We start from the raw sequence: 22872 nt of genomic DNA on the forward strand, positions 1-22872 counted from the left end.
TGGATGTAAAAGCAACAAGCAATGGCTTTTCAAAAGCCCTCCAAAAATTGACCCTTTTTTTGGCAGATGCCTGCCGGGGTTCTTCCATAGATGGATGTAAAAGCAACAAGCAATGGCTTTTCACAAGCCCTCCAAAAATTGACCCTTTTTTTGGCAGATGCCTGCCGGGGTTCTTCCATACATGGATGTAAAAGCAACAATCAATGGCTTTTCACAAGCCCTCCAAAAATTGACCCTTTTTTTTAGCAGATGCCTGCCGGGGTTCTTCCATAGATGGATGTAAAAGCAACAAGCAATGGCTTTTCACAAGCCCTCCAAAAATTGACGCTTTTTTTGGCAGATGCCTGCCGGGGTTCTTCCATACATGGATGTAAAAGCAACAAGCAATGGCTTTTCACAAGCCCTCCAAAAATTTACCCTTTTTTTTGGCAGATGCCTGCCGGGGTTCTTCCATACATGGATGTAAAAGCAACAAGCAATGGCTTTTCACAAGCCCTCCAAAAATTGACACTTTTTTTGGCAGATGCCTGCCGGGGTTCTTCCATACATGGATGTAAAAGCAACAAGCAATGACTTTTCACAAGCCCTCCAAAAATTGACCCTTTTTTTTGGCAGATGCCTGCCGGGGTTCTTCCATACATGGATGTAAAAGCAACAATCAATGGCTTTTCACAAGCCCTCCAAAAATTGACACTTTTTTTTGGCAGATGCCTGCCGGGGTTCTTCCATAGATGGATGTAAAAGCAACAAGCAATGACTTTTCACAAGCCCTCCAAAAATTGACCCATTTTTGGCAGATACCTTCCGGGGTTCTTCCATAGATGGATGTAAAAGCAACAAGCAATGGCTTTTCACAAGCCCTCCAAAAATTTACCCTTTTTTTGGCAGATGCCTGCCGGGGTTCTTCCATACATGGATGTAAAAGCAACAATCAATGGCTTTTCACAAGCCCTCCAAAAATTTACCCTTTTTTTTGGCAGATGCCTGCCGGGGTTCTTCCATACATGGATGTAAAAGCAACAAGCAATGGCTTTTCACAAGCCCTCCAAAAATTGACGCTTTTTTTGGCAGATGCCTGCCGGGGTTCTTCCATAGATGGATGTAAAAGCAACAAGCAATGACTTTTCACAAGCCCTCCAAAAATTGACGCTTTTTTTGGCAGATACCTGCCGGGGTTCTTCCATACATGGATGTAAAAGCAACAAGCAATGGCTTTTCACAAGCCCTCCAAAAATTGACTCTTTTTTTTGGCAGATGCCTGCCGGGGTTCTTCCATACATGGACGTAAAAGCAACAAGCAATGGCTTTTCACAAGCCCTCCAAAAATTGACCATTTTTATTGGCAGATGCCTGCCGGGGTTCTTCCATACATGGATGTAAAAGCAACAAGCAATGATTTTTCACAAGCCCTCCAAAAATTGACCCTTTTTTTTGGCAGATGCCTGCCGGGGTTCTTCCATACATGGATGTAAAAGCAACAAGCAATGACTTTTCACAAGCCCTCCAAAAATTGACCCTTTTTATTGGCAGATGCCTGCCGGGGTTCTTCCATACATGGATGTAAAAGCAACAAGCAATGACTTTTCACAAGCCCTCCAAAAATTGACGCTTTTTTTGGCAGATGCCTGCCGGGGTTCTTCCATAGATGGATGTAAAAGCAACAAGCAATGACTTTTCACAAGCCCACCAAAAATTGACACTTTTTTTGGCAGATGCCTGCCGGGGTTCTTCCATACATGGATGTAAAAGCAACAAGCAATGACTTTTCACAAGCCCTCCAAAAATTGACCCTTTTTTTTGGCAGATGCCTGCCGGGGTTCTTCCATAGATGGATGTAAAAGCAACAAGCAATGGCTTTTCACAAGCCCTCCAAAAATTGACCCTTTTTTTGGCAGATGCCTGCCGGGGTTCTTCCATACATGGATGTAAAAGCAACAATCAATGGCTTTTCACAAGCCCTCCAAAAATTGACCCTTTTTTTTAGCAGATGCCTGCCGGGGTTCTTCCATAGATGGATGTAAAAGCAACAAGCAATGGCTTTTCACAAGCCCTCCAAAAATTTACCCTTTTTTTGGCAGATGCCTGCCGGGGTTCTTCCATACATGGATGTAAAAGCAACAAGCAATGGCTTTTCACAAGCCCTCCAAAAATTGACGCTTTTTTTGGCAGATGCCTGCCGGGGTTCTTCCATAGATGGATGTAAAAGCAACAAGCAATGACTTTTCACAAGCCCTCCAAAAATTGACACTTTTTTTGGCAGATGCCTGCCGGGGTTCTTCCATACATGGATGTAAAAGCAACAAGCAATGACTTTTCACAAGCCCTCCAAAAATTGACCCTTTTTTTTGGCAGATGCCTGCCGGGGTTCTTCCATACATGGATGTAAAAGCAACAATCAATGGCTTTTCACAAGCCCTCCAAAAATTTACCCTTTTTTTTGGCAGATGCCTGCCGGGGTTCTTCCATACATGGATGTAAAAGCAACAAGCAATGGCTTTTCACAAGCCCTCCAAAAATTGACGCTTTTTTTGGCAGATGCCTGCCGGGGTTCTTCCATAGATGGATGTAAAAGCAACAAGCAATGACTTTTCACAAGCCCTCCAAAAATTGACGCTTTTTTTGGCAGATGCCTGCCGGGGTTCTTCCATACATGGATGTAAAAGCAACAAGCAATGGCTTTTCACAAGCCCTCCAAAAATTGACCCTTTTTTTTGGCAGATGCCTGCCGGGGTTCTTCCATACATGGACGTAAAAGCAACAAGCAATGGCTTTTCACAAGCCCTCCAAAAATTGACCATTTTTATTGGCAGATGCCTGCCGGGGTTCTTCCATACATGGATGTAAAAGCAACAAGCAATGATTTTTCACAAGCCCTCCAAAAATTGACCCTTTTTTTTGGCAGATGCCTGCCGGGGTTCTTCCATACATGGATGTAAAAGCAACAATCAATGGCTTTTCACAAGCCCTCCAAAAATTGACCCTTTTTTTTAGCAGATGCCTGCCGGGGTTCTTCCATAGATGGATGTAAAAGCAACAAGCAATGGCTTTTCACAAGCCCTCCAAAAATTTACCCTTTTTTTGGCAGATGCCTGCCGGGGTTCTTCCATACATGGATGTAAAAGCAACAAGCAATGGCTTTTCACAAACCCTCCAAAAATTGACGCTTTTTTTGGCAGATGCCTGCCTGGGTTCTTCCATAGATGGATGTAAAAGCAACAAGCAATGACTTTTCACAAGCCCTCCAAAAATTGACACTTTTTTTGGCAGATGCCTGCCGGGGTTCTTCCATACATGGATGTAAAAGCAACAAGCAATGACTTTTCACAAGCCCTCCAAAAATTGACCCTTTTTTTTGGCAGATGCCTGCCGGGGTTCTTCCATACATGGATGTAAAAGCAACAATCAATGGCTTTTCACAAGCCCTCCAAAAATTGACACTTTTTTTTGGCAGATGCCTGCCGGGGTTCTTCCATAGATGGATGTAAAAGCAACAAGCAATGACTTTTCACAAGCCCTCCAAAAATTGACCCATTTTTGGCAGATACCTTCCGGGGTTCTTCCATAGATGGATGTAAAAGCAACAAGCAATGGCTTTTCACAAGCCCTCCAAAAATTTACCCTTTTCTTGGCAGATGCCTGCCGGGGTTCTTCCATACATGGATGTAAAAGCAACAATCAATGGCTTTTCACAAGCCCTCCAAAAATTTACCCTTTTTTTTGGCAGATGCCTGCCGGGGTTCTTCCATACATGGATGTAAAAGCAACAAGCAATGGCTTTTCACAAGCCCTCCAAAAATTGACGCTTTTTTTGGCAGATGCCTGCCGGGGTTCTTCCATAGATGGATGTAAAAGCAACAAGCAATGACTTTTCACAAGCCCTCCAAAAATTGACGCTTTTTTTGGCAGATGCCTGCCGGGGTTCTTCCATACATGGATGTAAAAGCAACAAGCAATGGCTTTTCACAAGCCCTCCAAAAATTGACCCTTTTTTTTGGCAGATGCCTGCCGGGGTTCTTCCATACATGGACGTAAAAGCAACAAGCAATGGCTTTTCACAAGCCCTCCAAAAATTGACGCTTTTTTTGGCAGATGCCTGCCGGGGTTCTTCCATAGATGGATGTAAAAGCAACAAGCAATGACTTTTCACAAGCCCTCCAAAAATTGACGCTTTTTTTGGCAGATGCCTGCCGGGGTTCTTCCATAGATGGATGTAAAAGCAACAAGAAATGGCTTTTCACAAGCCCTCCAAAAATTGACCCTTTTTATTGGCAGATGCCTGCCGGGGTTCTTCCATACATGGATGTAAAAGCAACAAGCAATGACTTTTCACAAGCCCTCCAAAAATTGACACTTTTTTTGGCAGATGCCTGCCGGGGTTCTTCCATACATGGATGTAAAAGCAACAAGCAATGACTTTTCACAAGCCCTCCAAAAATTGACCCTTTTTTTGGCAGATGCCTGCCGGGGTTCTTCCATACATGGATGTAAAAGCAACAATCAATGGCTTTTCACAAGCCCTCCAAAAATTGACCCTTTTTTTTAGCAGATGCCTGCCGGGGTTCTTCCATAGATGGATGTAAAAGCAACAAGCAATGGCTTTTCACAAGCCCTCCAAAAATGTACCCTTTTTTTGGCAGATGCCTGCCGGGGTTCTTCCATACATGGATGTAAAAGCAACAAGCAATGGCTTTTCACAAGCCCTCCAAAAATTGACGCTTTTTTTGGCAGATGCCTGCCGGGGTTCTTCCATAGATGGATGTAAAAGCAACAAGCAATGACTTTTCACAAGCCCTCCAAAAATTGACACTTTTTTTGGCAGATGCCTGCCGGGGTTCTTCCATACATGGATGTAAAAGCAACAAGCAATGACTTTTCACAAGCCCTCCAAAAATTGACCCTTTTTATTGGCAGATGCCTGCCGGGGTTCTTCCATACATGGATGTAAAAGCAACAATCAATGGCTTTTCACAAGCCCTCCAAAAATTGACACTTTTTTTTGGCAGATGCCTGCCGGGGTTCTTCCATAGATGGATGTAAAAGCAACAAGCAATGACTTTTCACAAGCCCTCCAAAAATTGACCCATTTTTGGCAGATACCTTCCGGGGTTCTTCCATAGATGGATGTAAAAGCAACAAGCAATGTCTTTTCACAAGCCCTCCAAAAATGTACCCTTTTTTTGGCAGATGCCTGCCGGGGTTCTTCCATACATGGATGTAAAAGCAACAATCAATGGCTTTTCACAAGCCCTCCAAAAATTGACCCTTTTTTTTGGCAGATGCCTGCCGGGGTTCTTCCATAGATGGATGTAAAAGCAACAAGCAATGACTTTTCACAAGCCCTCCAAAAATTGACGCTTTTTTTGGCAGATGCCTGCCGGGGTTCTTCCATACATGGATGTAAAAGCAACAAGCAATGGCTTTTCACAAGCCCTCCAAAAATTGACCCTTTTTTTTGGCAGATGCCTGCCGGGGTTCTTCCATACATGGACGTAAAAGCAACAAGCAATGGCTTTTCACAAGCCCTCGAAAAATTGACCATTTTTATTGGCAGATGCCTGCCGGGGTTCTTCCATACATGGATGTAAAAGCAACAAGCAATGATTTTTCACAAGCCCTCCAAAAATTGACCCTTTTTTTTGGCAGATGCCTGCCGGGGTTCTTCCATACATGGATGTAAAAGCAACAAGCAATGACTTTTCACAAGCCCTCCAAAAATTGACCCTTTTTATTGGCAGATGCCTGCCGGGGTTCTTCCATACATGGATGTAAAAGCAACAAGCAATGGCTTTTCACAAGCCCTCCAAAAATTGACCCTTTTTTTTGGCAGATGCCTGCCGGGGTTCTTCCATACATGGACGTAAAAGCAACAAGCAATGGGTTTTCACAAGCCCTCCAAAAATTGACCCTTTTTATTGGCAGATGCCTGCCGGGGTTCTTCCATAGATGGATGTAAAAGCAACAAGCAATGACTTTTCACAAGCCCTCCAAAAATTGACACTTTTTTTGGCAGATGCCTGCCGGGGTTCTTCCATACATGGATGTAAAAGCAACAAGCAATGACTTTTCACAAGCCCTCCAAAAATTGACTCTTTTTTTTGGCAGATGCCTGCCGGGGTTCTTCCATACATGGATGTAAAAGCAACAATCAATGGCTTTTCACAAGCCTTCCAAAAATTGACACTTTTTTTTGGCAGATGCCTGCCGGGGTTCTTCCATAGATGGATGTAAAAGCAACAAGCAATGACTTTTCACAAGCCCTCCAAAAATTGACCCTTTTTTTGGCAGATACCTTCCGGGGTTCTACCATAGATGGATGTAAAAACAACAAGCAATGGCTTTTCACAAGCCCTCCAAAAATTTACCCTTTTTTTGGCAGATGCCTGCCGGGATTCTTCCATACATGGATGTAAAAGCAACAATCAATGGCTTTTCACAAGCCCTCCAAAAATGTACCCTTTTTTTTGGCAGATGCCTGCCGGGGTTCTTCCATACATGGATGTAAAAGCAACAAGCAATGGCTTTTCACAAGCCCTCCAAAAATTGACCCTTTTTTTTGGCAGATGCCTGCCGGGGTTCTTCCATAAATGGATGTAAAAGCAACAAGCAATGGCTTTTCACAAGCCCTCCAAAAATTGACGCTTTTTTTGGCAGATGCCTGCCGGGGTTCTTCCATAGATGGATGTAAAAGCAACAAGCAATGACTTTTCACAAGCCCTCCAAAAATTGACGCTTTTTTTGGCAGATGCGTGCCGGGGTTCTTCCATAGATGGATGTAAAAGCAACAAGCAATGGCTTTTCACAAGCCCTCCAAAAATTGACCATTTTTATTGGCAGATGCCTGCCGGGGTTCTTCCATACATGGATGTAAAAGCAACAAGCAATGACTTTTCACAAGCCCTCCAAAAATTGACCCTTTTTTTTGGCAGATGCCTGCCGGGGTTCTTCCATACATGGATGTAAAAGCAACAAGCAATGACTTTTCACAAGCCCTCCAAAAATTGACGCTTTTTTTGGCAGATGCCTGCCGGGGTTCTTCCATACATGGATGTAAAAGCAACAATCAATGGCTTTTCACAAGCCCTCCAAAAATTGACCCTTTTTTTTGGCAGATGCCTGCCGGGGTTCTTCCATAGATGGATGTAAAAGCAACAAGCAATGACTTTTCACAAGCCCTCCAAAAATTGACGCTTTTTTTGGCAGATGCCTGCCGGGGTTCTTCCATACATGGATGTAAAAGCAACAAGCAATGGCTTTTCACAAGCCCTCCAAAAATTGACCCTTTTTTTTGGCAGATGCCTGCCGGGGTTCTTCCATACATGGACGTAAAAGCAACAAGCAATGGCTTTTCACAAGCCCTCGAAAAATTGACCATTTTTATTGGCAGATGCCTGCCGGGGTTCTTCCATACATGGATGTAAAAGCAACAAGCAATGATTTTTCACAAGCCCTCCAAAAATTGACCCTTTTTTTTGGCAGATGCCTGCCGGGGTTCTTCCATACATGGATGTAAAAGCAACAAGCAATGACTTTTCACAAGCCCTCCAAAAATTGACCCTTTTTATTGGCAGATGCCTGCCGGGGTTCTTCCATACATGGATGTAAAAGCAACAAGCAATGGCTTTTCACAAGCCCTCCAAAAATTGACCCTTTTTTTTGGCAGATGCCTGCCGGGGTTCTTCCATACATGGACGTAAAAGCAACAAGCAATGGGTTTTCACAAGCCCTCCAAAAATTGACCCTTTTTATTGGCAGATGCCTGCCGGGGTTCTTCCATAGATGGATGTAAAAGCAACAAGCAATGACTTTTCACAAGCCCTCCAAAAATTGACACTTTTTTTGGCAGATGCCTGCCGGGGTTCTTCCATACATGGATGTAAAAGCAACAAGCAATGACTTTTCACAAGCCCTCCAAAAATTGACTCTTTTTTTTGGCAGATGCCTGCCGGGGTTCTTCCATACATGGATGTAAAAGCAACAATCAATGGCTTTTCACAAGCCTTCCAAAAATTGACACTTTTTTTTGGCAGATGCCTGCCGGGGTTCTTCCATAGATGGATGTAAAAGCAACAAGCAATGACTTTTCACAAGCCCTCCAAAAATTGACCCTTTTTTTGGCAGATACCTTCCGGGGTTCTACCATAGATGGATGTAAAAACAACAAGCAATGGCTTTTCACAAGCCCTCCAAAAATGTACCCTTTTTTTGGCAGATGCCTGCCGGGATTCTTCCATACATGGATGTAAAAGCAACAATCAATGGCTTTTCACAAGCCCTCCAAAAATTTACCCTTTTTTTTGGCAGATGCCTGCCGGGGTTCTTCCATACATGGATGTAAAAGCAACAAGCAATGGCTTTTCACAAGCCCTCCAAAAATTGACCCTTTTTTTTTGGCAGATGCCTGCCGGGGTTCTTCCATAAATGGATGTAAAAGCAACAAGCAATGGCTTTTCACAAGCCCTCCAAAAATTGACGCTTTTTTTGGCAGATGCCTGCCGGGGTTCTTCCATAGATGGATGTAAAAGCAACAAGCAATGACTTTTCACAAGCCCTCCAAAAATTGACGCTTTTTTTGGCAGATGCGTGCCGGGGTTCTTCCATAGATGGATGTAAAAGCAACAAGCAATGGCTTTTCACAAGCCCTCCAAAAATTGACCATTTTTATTGGCAGATGCCTGCCGGGGTTCTTCCATACATGGATGTAAAAGCAACAAGCAATGACTTTTCACAAGCCCTCCAAAAATTGACCCTTTTTTTTGGCAGATGCCTGCCGGGGTTCTTCCATACATGGATGTAAAAGCAACAAGCAATGACTTTTCACAAGCCCTCCAAAAATTGACCCTTTTTATTGGCAGATGCCTGCCGGGGTTCTTCCATACATGGATGTAAAAGCAACAAGCAATGGCTTTTCACAAGCCCTCCAAAAATTGACCCTTTTTTTTGGCAGATGCCTGCCGGGGTTCTTCCATACATGGACGTAAAAGCAACAAGCAATGGGTTTTCACAAGCCCTCCAAAAATTGACCCTTTTTATTGGCAGATGCCTGCCGGGGTTCTTCCATACATGGATGTAAAAGCAACAAGCAATGACTTTTCACAAGCCCTCCAAAAATTGACGCTTTTTTTGGCAGATGCCTGCCGGGGTTCTTCCATAGATGGATGTAAAAGCAACAAGCAATGACTTTTCACAAGCCCTCCAAAAATTGACACTTTTTTTGGCAGATGCCTGCCGGGGTTCTTCCATACATGGATGTAAAAGCAACAAGCAATGACTTTTCACAAGCCCTCCAAAAATTGACCCTTTTTTTTGGCAGATGCCTGCCGGGGTTCTTCCATAGATGGATGTAAAAGCAACAAGCAATGGCTTTTCACAAGCCCTCCAAAAATTGACCCTTTTTTTGGCAGATGCCTGCCGGGGTTCTTCCATACATGGATGTAAAAGCAACAATCAATGGCTTTTCACAAGCCCTCCAAAAATTGACCCTTTTTTTTAGCAGATGCCTGCCGGGGTTCTTCCATAGATGGATGTAAAAGCAACAAGCAATGGCTTTTCACAAGCCCTCCAAAAATGTACCCTTTTTTTGGCAGATGCCTGCCGGGGTTCTTCCATACATGGATGTAAAAGCAACAAGCAATGACTTTTCACAAGCCCTCCAAAAATTGACGCTTTTTTTGGCAGATGCCTGCCGGGGTTCTTCCATAGATGGATGTAAAAGCAACAAGCAATGACTTTTCACAAGCCCTCCAAAAATTGACACTTTTTTTGGCAGATGCCTGCCGGGGTTCTTCCATACATGGATGTAAAAGCAACAAGCAATGACTTTTCACAAGCCCTCCAAAAATTGACCCTTTTTTTTGGCAGATGCCTGCCGGGGTTCTTCCATAGATGGATGTAAAAGCAACAAGCAATGGCTTTTCACAAGCCCTCCAAAAATTGACGCTTTTTTTGGCAGATGCCTGCCGGGGTTCTTCCATACATGGATGTAAAAGCAACAATCAATGGCTTTTCACAAGCCCTCCAAAAATTGACCCTTTTTTTTAGCAGATGCCTGCCGGGGTTCTTCCATAGATGGATGTAAAAGCAACAAGCAATGGCTTTTCACAAGCCCTCCAAAAATGTACCCTTTTTTTGGCAGATGCCTGCCGGGGTTCTTCCATACATGGATGTAAAAGCAACAAGAAATGGCTTTTCACAAGCCCTCCAAAAATTGACGCTTTTTTTGGCAGATGCCTGCCGGGGTTCTTCCATAGATGGATGTAAAAGCAACAAGCAATGACTTTTCACAAGCCCTCCAAAAATTGACACTTTTTTTGGCAGATGCCTGCCGGGGTTCTTCCATACATGGATGTAAAAGCAACAAGCAATGACTTTTCACAAGCCCTCCAAAAATTGACACTTTTTTTTGGCAGATGCCTGCCGGGGTTCTTCCATAGATGGATGTAAAAGCAACAAGCAATGACTTTTCACAAGCCCTCCAAAAATTGACCCATTTTTGGCAGATGCCTGCCGGGGTTCTTCCATACATGGATGTAAAAGCAACAATCAATGGCTTTTCACAAGCCCTCTAAAAATTTACCCTTTTTTTTGGCAGATGCCTGCCGGGGTTCTTCCATACATGGATGTAAAAGCAACAAGCAATGGCTTTTCACAAGCCCTCCAGAAATTGACGCTTTTTTTGGCAGATGCCTGCCGGGGTTCTTCCATAGATGGATGTAAAAGCAACAAGCAATGACTTTTCACAAGCCCTCCAAAAATTGACGCTTTTTTTGGCAGATGCCTGCCGGGGTTCTTCCATACATGGATGTAAAAGCAACAAGCAATGGCTTTTCACAAGCCTTCCAAAAATTGACCCTTTTTTTTGGCAGATGCCTGCCGGGGTTCTTCCATACATGGACGTAAAAGCAACAAGCAATGGCTTTTCACAAGCCCTCCAAAAATTGACCATTTTTATTGGCAGATGCCTGCCGGGGTTCTTCCATACATGGACGTAAAAGCAACAAGCAATGGGTTTTCACAAGCCCTCCAAAAATTGACCCTTTTTATTGGCAGATGCCTGCCGGGGTTCTTCCATACATGGATGTAAAAGCAACAAGCAATGACTTTTCACAAGCCCTCCAAAAATTGACGCTTTTTATTGGCAGATGCCTGCCGGGGTTCTTCCATACATGGATGTAAAAGCAACAAGCAATGGCTTTTCACAAGCCCTCCAAAAATTGACCCTTTTTTTTGGCAGATGCCTGCCGGGGTTCTTCCATACATGGACGTAAAAGCAACAAGCAATGGGTTTTCACAAGCCCTCCAAAAATTGACCCTTTTTATTGGCAGATGCCTGCCGGGGTTCTTCCATACATGGATGTAAAAGCAACAAGCAATGACTTTTCACAAGCCCTCCAAAAATTGACGCTTTTTTTGGCAGATGCCTGCCGGGGTTCTTCCATAGATGGATGTAAAAGCAACAAGCAATGACTTTTCACAAGCCCTCCAAAAATTGACACTTTTTTTGGCAGATGCCTGCCGGGGTTCTTCCATACATGGATGTAAAAGCAACAAGCAATGACTTTTCACAAGCCCTCCAAAAATTGACTCTTTTTTTGGCAGATGCCTGCCGGGGTTCTTCCATACATGGATGTAAAAGCAACAATCAATGGCTTTTCACAAGCCTTCCAAAAATTGACACTTTTTTTTGGCAGATGCCTGCCGGGGTTCTTCCATAGATGGATGTAAAAGCAACAAGCAATGACTTTTCACAAGCCCTCCAAAAATTGACCCTTTTTTTGGCAGATACCTTCCGGGGTTCTACCATAGATGGATGTAAAAACAACAAGCAATGGCTTTTCACAAGCCCTCCAAAAATTGACCCTTTTTTTGGCAGATGCCTGCCGGGGTTCTTCCATAGATGGATGTAAAAGCAACAAGCAATGGCTTTTCACAAGCCCTCCAAAAATTGACACTTTTTTTGGCAGATGCCTGCCGGGGTTCTTCCATAGATGGATGTAAAAGCAACAAGCAATGACTTTTCACAAGCCCTCCAAAAATTGACCCTTTTTTTGGCAGATACCTGCCGGGGTTCTTCCATAGATGGATGTAAAAGCAACAAGCAATGGCTTTTCACAAGCCCTCCAAAAATTGACCCTTTTTTTGGCAGATGCCTGCCGGGGTTCTTCCATACATGGATGTAAAAGCAACAATCAATGGCTTTTCACAAGCCCTCCAAAAATTGACCCTTTTTTTTGGCAGATGCCTGCCGGGGTTCTTCCATAGATGGATGTAAAAGCAACAAGCAATGGCTTTTCACAAGCCCTCCAAAAATGGACCCTTTTTTTTGGCAGATGCCTGCCGGGGTTCTTCCATACATGGATGTGAAAGCAACAAGCAATGGCTTTTCACAAGCCCTCCAAAAATTGACCCTTTTTATTGGCAGATGCCTGCCGGGGTTCTTCCATACATGGATGTAAAAGCAACAAGCAATGACTTTTCACAAGCCCTCCAAAAATTGACGCTTTTTTTGGCAGATGCCTGCCGGGGTTCTTCCATACATGGATGTAAAGGCAACAAGCAATGGCTTTTCACAAGCCCTCCAAAAATTGACCCTTTTTTTTGGCAGATGCCTGCCGGGGTTCTTCCATACATGGACGTAAAAGCAACAAGCAATGGCTTTTCACAAGCCCTCCAAAAATTGACCCTTTTTATTGGCAGATGCCTGCCGGGGTTCTTCCATAGATGGATGTAAAAGCAACAAGCAATGACTTTTCACAAGCCCTCCAAAAATTGACCCTTTTTTTTGGCAGATGCCTGCCGGGGTTCTTCCATACATGGATGTAAAAGTAACAAGCAATGGCTTTTCACAAGCCCTCCAAAAATTGACACTTTTTTTGGCAGATGCCTGCCGGGGTTCTTCCATAGATGGATGTAAAAGCAACAAGCAATGACTTTTCACAAGCCCTCCAAAAATGGACCCTTTTTTTTGGCAGATGCCTGCCGGTGTTCTTCCATACATGGATGTAAAAGCAACAAGCAATGGCTTTTCACAAGCCCTCCAAAAATTGACCCTTTTTTTTGGCAGATGCCTGCCGGGGTTCTTCCATACATGGATGTAAAAGCAACAAGCAATGGCTTTTCACAAGCCCTCCAAATATTGACCCTTTTTTTGGCAGATGCCTGCCGGGGTTCTTCCATACATGGATGTAAAAGCAACAAGCAATGGCTTTTCACAAGCCCTCCAAAAATTGACCCTTTTTATTGGCAGATACCTGCCGGGGTTCTTCCATACATGGATGTAAAAGCAACAATCAATGGCTTTTCACAAGCCCTCCAAAAATTGACCCTTTTTTTGGGCAGATGCCTGCCGGGGTTCTTCCATACATGGATGTAAAAGCAACAAGCAATGACTTTTCACAAGCCCTCCAAAAATTGACGCTTTTTTAGGCAGATGCCTGCCGGGGTTCTTCCATACATGGATGTAAAAGCAACAAGCAATGACTTTTCACAAGCCCTCCAAAAATTGACCCTTTTTTTTGGCAGATGCCTGCCGGGGTTCTTCCATACATGGATGTAAAAGCAACAAGCAATGACTTTTCACAAGCCCTCCAAAAATTGACCCTTTTTTTTGGCAGGTGCCTGCCGGGGTTCTTCCATACATGGATGTAAAAGCAACAAGCAATGGCTTTTCACAAGCCCTCCAAAAATGTACGCTTTTTTTGGCAGATGCCTGCCGGGGTTCTTCCATACATGGATGTAAAAGCAACAAGCAATGACTTTTCACAAGCCCTCCAAAAATTGACCCTTTTTTTTGGCAGGTGCCTGCCGGGGTTCTTCCATAGATGGATGTAAAAGCAACAAGCAATGGCTTTTCACAAGCCCTCCAAAAATTTACCCTTTTTTTTGGCAGATGCCTGCCGGGGTTCTTCCATACATGGATGTAAAAGCAACAAGCAATGGCTTTTCACAAGCCCTCCAAAAATTGACGCTTTTTTTGGCAGATGCCTGCCGGGGTTCTTCCATAGATGGATGTAAAAGCAACAAGCAATGGCTTTTCACAAGCCCTCCAAAAATTTACCCTTTTTTTTGGCAGATGCCTGCCGGGGTTCTTCCATACATGGATGTAAAAGCAACAAGCAATGACTTTTCACAAACCCTCCAAAAATGTACCCTTTTTTTGGCAGATACCTGCCGGGGTTCTTCCATAGATGGATGTAAAAGCAACAAGCAATGGCTTTTCAAAAGCCCTCCAAAAATTGACCCTTTTTATTGGCAGATACCTGCCGGGGTTCTTCCATACATGGATGTAAAAGCAACAAGCAATGGCTTTTCACAAGCCCTCCAAAAATTGACCCTTTTTTTTGGCAGATGCCTGCCGGGGTTCTTCCATACATGGATGTAAAAGCAACAAGCAATGTCTTTTCACAAGCCCTCCAAAAATTGACGCTTTTTTTGGCAGATGCCTGCCGGGGTTCTTCCATAGATGGATGTAAAAGCAACAAGCAATGACTTTTCACAAGCCCTCCAAAAATTTACCCTTTTTTTTGGCAGATGCCTGCCGGGGTTCTTCCATACATGGATGTAAAAGCAACAAGCAATGGCTTTTCACAAGCCCTCCAAAAATTGACGCTTTTTTAGGCAGATGCCTGCCGGGGTTCTTCCATACATGGATGTAAAAGCAACAAGCAATGACTTTTTACAAGCCCTCCAAAAATTGACCCTTTTTTTTGGCAGGTGCCTGCCGGGGTTCTTCCATACATGGATGTAAAAGCAACAAGCAATGACTTTTTACAAGCCCTCCAAAAATTGAGCCTTTTTTTTGGCAGGTGCCTGCCGGGGTTCTTCCATACATGGATGTAAAAGCAACAAGCAATGGCTTTTCACAAGCCCTCCAAAAATGTAAGCTTTTTTTGGCAGATGCCTGCCGGGGTTCTTCCATAGATGGATGTAAAAGCAACAAGCAATGACTTTTCAAAAGCCCTCCAAAAATTTACTCTTTTTATTGGCAGATACCTGCCGGGGTTCTTCCATACATGGATGTAAAAGCAACAAGCAATGGCTTTTCACAAGCCCTCCAAAAATTTACGCTTTTTTTGGCAGATGCCTGCCGGGGTTCTTCCATACATGGATGTAAAAGCAACAAGCAAGGACTTTTCACAAGCCCTCCAAAAATTGACCCTTTTTTTGGCAGATGCCTGCCGGGGTTCTTCCATACATGGATGTAAAAGCAACAAGCAATGGCTTTTCACAAGCCCTCCAAAAATTTACTCTTTTTAATGGCAGATGCCTGCCGGGGTTCTTCCATACATGGATGTAAAAGCAACAAGCAATGGCTTTTCACAAGCCCTCCAAAATTTGACCCTTTTTATTGGCAGATGCCTGCCGGGGTTCTTCCATACATGGATGTAAAAGCAACAAGCAATGGCTTTTCACAAGCCCTCCAAAAATTGACCCTTTTTTTGGCAGATACCTGCCGGGGTTCTTCCATACATGGATGTAAAAGCAACAAGCAATGGCTTTTCACAAGCCCTCCAAAAATTGCTCCTTTTTTTTGGCAGATGCTTGCCGGGGTTCTTCCATACATGGACGTAAAACCAACAAGCAATGGCTTTTCACAAGCCCTACAAAAATTGACCCTTTTTTTTGGCAGATGCCTGCCGGGGTTCTTCCATACATGGATGTAAAAGCAACAAGCAATGGCTTTTCACAAGCCCTCCAAAAATGGACCCTTTTTATTGGCAGATGCCTGCCGGGGTTCTTCCATACATAGATGTAAAAGCAACAAGCAATGACTTTTTACAAGCCCTCCAAAAATTGACCCTTTTTATTGGCAGATGCCTGCCGGGGTTCTTCCATACATGGTTGTAAAAGCAACAAGCAATGGCTTTTCACAAGCCCTCCAAAAATGGACCCTTTTTATTGGCAGATGCCTGCCGGGGTTCTTCCATACATAGATGTAAAAGCAACAAGCAATGACTTTTTACAAGCCCTCCAAAAATTGACGCTTTTTTTGGCAGATGCCTGCCGGGGTTCTTCCATACATGGATGTAAAAGCAACAAGCAATGGCTTTTCACAAGCCCTACAAAAATGGACCCTTTTTATTGGCAGATGCTTGCCGGGGTTCTTCCATACATGGACGTAAAAGCAACAAGCAATGGCTTTTCACAAGCCCTACAAAAATTGACCCTTTTTTTTGGCAGATGCCTGCCGGGGTTCTTCCATACATGGATGTAAAAGCAACAAGCAATGGCTTTTCACAAGCCCTCCAAAAATTGACGCTTTTTTTGGCAGATGCCTGCCGGGGTTCTTCCATACATAGATGTAAAAGCAACAAGCAATGGCTTTTGACAAGCCCTCCAAAAATGTACCCTTTTTTTTGGCAGATGCCTGCCGGGGTTCTTCCATACATGGTTGTAAAAGCAACAAGCAATGGCTTTTCACAAGCCCTCCAAAAATTGACCCTTTTTTTTGGCAGATGCTTGCCGGGGTTCTTCCATACATGGACGTAAAAGCAACAAGCAATGGCTTTTCACAAGCCCTACAAAAATTGACCCTTTTTTTTGGCAGATGCCTGCCGGGGTTCTTCCATACATGGATGTAAAAGCAACAAGCAATGGCTTTTCACAAGCCCTCCAAAAATTGACCCTTTTTTTGGCAGATACCTGCCGGGGTTCTTCCATAGATGGATGTAAAAGCAACAAGCAATGGCTTTTCACAAGCCCTCCAAAAATTGCTCCTTTTTTTTGGCAGATGCTTGCCGGGGTTCTTCCATACATGGACGTAAAACCAACAAGCAATGGCTTTTCACAAGCCCTCCAAAAATGTACCCTTTTTATTGGCAGATGCCTGCCGGGGTTCTTCCATACATGGATGTAAAAGCAACAAGCAATGGCTTTTTACAAGCCCTCCAAAAATGGACCCTTTTTATTGGCAGATGCCTGCCGGGGTTCTTCCATACATGGATGTAAAAGCAACAAGCAATGACTTTTCACAAGCCCTCCAAAAATTGACCCTTTTTTTTGGCAGATGCCTGCCGGGGTTCTTCCATACATAGATGTAAAAGCAACAAGCAATGGCTTTTCACAAGCCCTCCAAAAATTGACGCTTTTTTTGGCAGATGCCTGCCGGGGTTCTTCCATACATGGATGTAAAAGCAACAAGCAATGGCTTTTCACAAGCCCTCCAAAAATTGACGCTTTTTTTGGCAGATGCCTGCCGGGGTTCTTCCATACATGGATGTAAAAGAAACAAGCAATGACTTTTCACAAGCCCTCCAAAAATTGACCCTTTTTTTTGGCAGATGCCTGCCGGGGTTCTTCCATACATGGTTGTAAAAGCAACAAGCAATGGCTTTACACAAGCCCTCCAAAAATTTACCCTTTTTTTTGGCAGATGCTTGCCGGGGTTCTTCCATACATGGACGTAAAAGCAACAAGCAATGGCTTTTCACAAGCCCTCCAAAAATGTACCCTTTTTTTTGGCAGATGCCTGCCGGGGTTCTTCCATACATGGTTGTAAAAGCAACAAGCAATGGCTTTTCACAAGCCCTCCAAAAATTGACCCTTTTTTTTGGCAGATGCCTGCCGGGGTTCTTCCATACATGGTTGTAAAAGCAACAAGCAATGGCTTTTCACAAGCCCTCCAAAAATTGACCCTTTTTTTGGCAGATGCCTGCCGGGGTTCTTCCATACATGGACGTAAAAGCAACAAGCAATGGCTTTTCACAAGCCCTACAAAAATTGACCCTTTTTTTTGGCAGATGCCTGCCGGGGTTCTTCCATACATGGACGTAAAAGCAACAAGCAATGGCTTTTCACAAGCCCTCCAAAAATTGACCCTTTTTATTGGCAGATGCCTGCCGGGGTTCTTCCATACATGGATGTAAAAGCAACAAGCAATGGCTTTTCACAAGCCCTCCAAAAATTGACCCTTTTTTTGGCAGATACCTGCCGGGGTTCTTCCATACATGGACGTAAAAGCAACAAGCAATGACTTTTCACAAGCCCTCCAAAAATTGACACTTTTTTTGGCAGATGCCTGCCGGGGTTCTTCCATACATGGACGTAAAAGCAACAAGCAATGGCTTTTCACAAGCCCTCCAAAAATTGACCCTTTTTATTGGCAGATGCCTGCCGGGGTTCTTCCATACATGGATGTAAAAGCAACAAGCAATGGCTTTTCACAAGCCCTCCAAAAATTGACCCTTTTTTTGGCAGATACCTGCCGGGGTTCTTCCATACATGGATGTAAAAGCAACAAGCAATGGCTTTTCACAAGCCCTCCAAAAATTGACCCTTTTTTTGGCAGATACCTGCCGGGGTTCTTCCATACATGGATGTAAAAGCAACAAGCAATGGCTTTTCACAAGCCCTCCAAAAATTGCTCCTTTTTTTGGCAGATGCTTGCCGGGGTTCTTCCATACATGGACGTAAAACCAACAAGCAATGGCTTTTCACAAGCCCTACAAAAATTGACCCTTTTTTTTGGCAGATGCCTGCCGGGGTTCTTCCATACATGGATGTAAAAGCAACAAGCAATGGCTTTTCACAAGCCCTCCAAAAATTGACGCTTTTTTTGGCAGATGCCTGCCGGGGTTCTTCCATACATGGTTGTAAAAGCAACAAGCAATGGCTTTTCACAAGCCCTCCAAAAATGGACCCTTTTTATTGGCAGATGCCTGCCGGGGTTCTTCCATACATGGATGTAAAAGCAACAAGCAATGGCTTTTCACAAGCCCTCCAAAAATGGACCCTTTTTATTGGCAGATGCCTGCCGGGGTTCTTCCATACATAGATGTAAAAGCAACAAGCAATGACTTTTTACAAGCCCTCCAAAAATTGACGCTTTTTTTGGCAGATGCCTGCCGGGGTTCTTCCATACATGGACGTAAAAGAAACAAGCAATGACTTTTCACAAGCCCTACAAAAATTGACCCTTTTTTTTGGCAGATGCCTGCCGGGGTTCTTCCATACATGGATGTAAAAGCAACAAGCAATGGCTTTTCACAAGCCCTCCAAAAATTGACCCTTTTTTTTGGCAGATGCTTGCCGGGGTTCTTCCATACATGGACGTAAAAGCAACAAGCAATGGCTTTTCACAAGCCCTACAAAAATTGACCCTTTTTTTTGGCAGATGCCTGCCGGGGTTCTTCCATACATGGATGTAAAAGCAACAAGCAATGGCTTTTCACAAGCCCTCCAAAAATTGACGCTTTTTTTGGCAGATGCCTGCCGGGGTTCTTCCATACATAGATGTAAAAGCAACAAGCAATGGCTTTTGACAAGCCCTCCAAAAATGTACCCTTTTTTTTGGCAGATGCCTGCCGGGGTTCTTCCATACATGGTTGTAAAAGCAACAAGCAATGGCTTTTCACAAGCCCTCCAAAAATTGACCCTTTTTTTTGGCAGATGCTTGCCGGGGTTCTTCCATACATGGACGTAAAAGCAACAAGCAATGGCTTTTCACAAGCCCTACAAAAATTGACCCTTTTTTTTGGCAGATGCCTGCCGGGGTTCTTCCATACATGGATGTAAAAGCAACAAGCAATGGCTTTTCACAAGCCCTCCAAAAATTGACCCTTTTTTTGGCAGATACCTGCCGGGGTTCTTCCATAGATGGATGTAAAAGCAACAAGCAATGGCTTTTCACAAGCCCTCCAAAAATTGCTCCTTTTTTTTGGCAGATGCTTGCCGGGGTTCTTCCATACATGGACGTAAAACCAACAAGCAATGGCTTTTCACAAGCCCTCCAAAAATGTACCCTTTTTATTGGCAGATGCCTGCCGGGGTTCTTCCATACATGGATGTAAAAGCAACAAGCAATGGCTTTTTACAAGCCCTCCAAAAATGGACCCTTTTTATTGGCAGATGCCTGCCGGGGTTCTTCCATACATGGATGTAAAAGCAACAAGCAATGACTTTTCACAAGCCCTCCAAAAATTGACCCTTTTTTTTGGCAGATGCCTGCCGGGGTTCTTCCATACATAGATGTAAAAGCAACAAGCAATGGCTTTTCACAAGCCCTCCAAAAATTGACGCTTTTTTTGGCAGATGCCTGCCGGGGTTCTTCCATACATGGATGTAAAAGCAACAAGCAATGGCTTTTCACAAGCCCTCCAAAAATTGACGCTTTTTTTGGCAGATGCCTGCCGGGGTTCTTCCATACATGGATGTAAAAGAAACAAGCAATGACTTTTCACAAGCCCTCCAAAAATTGACCCTTTTTTTTGGCAGATGCCTGCCGGGGTTCTTCCATACATGGTTGTAAAAGCAACAAGCAATGGCTTTACACAAGCCCTCCAAAAATTGACCCTTTTTTTTGGCAGATGCTTGCCGGGGTTCTTCCATACATGGACGTAAAAGCAACAAGCAATGGCTTTTCACAAGCCCTCCAAAAATGTACCCTTTTTTTTGGCAGATGCCTGCCGGGGTTCTTCCATACATGGTTGTAAAAGCAACAAGCAATGGCTTTTCACAAGCCCTCCAAAAATTGACCCTTTTTTTTGGCAGATGCCTGCCGGGGTTCTTCCATACATGGTTGTAAAAGCAACAAGCAATGGCTTTTCACAAGCCCTCCAAAAATTGACCCTTTTTTTGGCAGATGCCTGCCGGGGTTCTTCCATACATGGACGTAAAAGCAACAAGCAATGGCTTTTCACAAGCCCTACAAAAATTGACCCTTTTTTTTGGCAGATGCCTGCCGGGGTTCTTCCATACATGGACGTAAAAGCAACAAGCAATGGCTTTTCACAAGCCCTCCAAAAATTGACCCTTTTTATTGGCAGATGCCTGCCGGGGTTCTTCCATACATGGATGTAAAAGCAACAAGCAATGGCTTTTCACAAGCCCTCCAAAAATTGACCCTTTTTTTGGCAGATACCTGCCGGGGTTCTTCCATACATGGACGTAAAAGCAACAAGCAATGACTTTTCACAAGCCCTCCAAAAATTGACACTTTTTTTGGCAGATGCCTGCCGGGGTTCTTCCATACATGGACGTAAAAGCAACAAGCAATGGCTTTTCACAAGCCCTCCAAAAATTGACCCTTTTTATTGGCAGATGCCTGCCGGGGTTCTTCCATACATGGATGTAAAAGCAACAAGCAATGGCTTTTCACAAGCCCTCCAAAAATTGACCCTTTTTTTGGCAGATACCTGCCGGGGTTCTTCCATACATGGACGTAAAAGCAACAAGCAATGACTTTTCACAAGCCCTCCAAAAATTGACACTTTTTTTGGCAGATGCCTGCCGGGGTTCTTCCATAGATGGATGTAAAAGCAACAAGCAATGGCTTTTCACAAGCCCTCCAAAAATGGACCCTTTTTATTGGCAGATGCCTGCCGGGGTTCTTCCATACATAGATGTAAAAGCAACAAGCAATGACTTTTTACAAGCCCTCCAAAAATTGACGCTTTTTTTGGCAGATGCCTGCCGGGGTTCTTCCATACATGGACGTAAAAGAAACAAGCAATGACTTTTCACAAGCCCTACAAAAATTGACCCTTTTTTTTGGCAGATGCCTGCCGGGGTTCTTCCATACATGGATGTAAAAGCAACAAGCAATGGCTTTTCACAAGCCCTCCAAAAATTGACCCTTTTTTTTGGCAGATGCTTGCCGGGGTTCTTCCATACATGGACGTAAAAGCAACAAGCAATGGCTTTTCACAAGCCCTACAAAAATTGACCCTTTTTTTTGGCAGATGCCTGCCGGGGTTCTTCCATACATGGATGTAAAAGCAACAAGCAATGGCTTTTCACAAGCCCTCCAAAAATTGACGCTTTTTTTGGCAGATGCCTGCCGGGGTTCTTCCATACATAGATGTAAAAGCAACAAGCAATGGCTTTTGACAAGCCCTCCAAAAATGTACCCTTTTTTTTGGCAGATGCCTGCCGGGGTTCTTCCATACATGGTTGTAAAAGCAACAAGCAATGGCTTTTCACAAGCCCTCCAAAAATTGACCCTTTTTTTTGGCAGATGCTTGCCGGGGTTCTTCCATACATGGACGTAAAAGCAACAAGCAATGGCTTTTCACAAGCCCTACAAAAATTGACCCTTTTTTTTGGCAGATGCCTGCCGGGGTTCTTCCATACATGGATGTAAAAGCAACAAGCAATGGCTTTTCACAAGCCCTCCAAAAATTGACCCTTTTTTTGGCAGATACCTGCCGGGGTTCTTCCATAGATGGATGTAAAAGCAACAAGCAATGGCTTTTCACAAGCCCTCCAAAAATTGCTCCTTTTTTTTGGCAGATGCTTGCCGGGGTTCTTCCATACATGGACGTAAAACCAACAAGCAATGGCTTTTCACAAGCCCTCCAAAAATGTACCCTTTTTATTGGCAGATGCCTGCCGGGGTTCTTCCATACATGGATGTAAAAGCAACAAGCAATGGCTTTTTACAAGCCCTCCAAAAATTGACCCTTTTTTTTGGCAGATGCCTGCCGGGGTTCTTCCATACATAGATGTAAAAGCAACAAGCAATGGCTTTTCACAAGCCCTCCAAAAATTGACGCTTTTTTTGGCAGATGCCTGCCGGGGTTCTTCCATACATGGATGTAAAAGCAACAAGCAATGGCTTTTCACAAGCCCTCCAAAAATTGACGCTTTTTTTGGCAGATGCCTGCCGGGGTTCTTCCATACATGGATGTAAAAGAAACAAGCAATGACTTTTCACAAGCCCTCCAAAAATTGACCCTTTTTTTTGGCAGATGCCTGCCGGGGTTCTTCCATACATGGTTGTAAAAGCAACAAGCAATGGCTTTACACAAGCCCTCCAAAAATTTACCCTTTTTTTTGGCAGATGCTTGCCGGGGTTCTTCCATACATGGACGTAAAAGCAACAAGCAATGGCTTTTCACAAGCCCTCCAAAAATGTACCCTTTTTTTTGGCAGATGCCT

The sequence above is a fragment of the Rhinoderma darwinii genome, unplaced genomic scaffold (genome assembly GCF_050947455.1).
Source record: "Rhinoderma darwinii isolate aRhiDar2 unplaced genomic scaffold, aRhiDar2.hap1 Scaffold_94, whole genome shotgun sequence".
NCBI classification, from domain to species: Eukaryota; Metazoa; Chordata; class Amphibia; order Anura; family Rhinodermatidae; genus Rhinoderma; species Rhinoderma darwinii.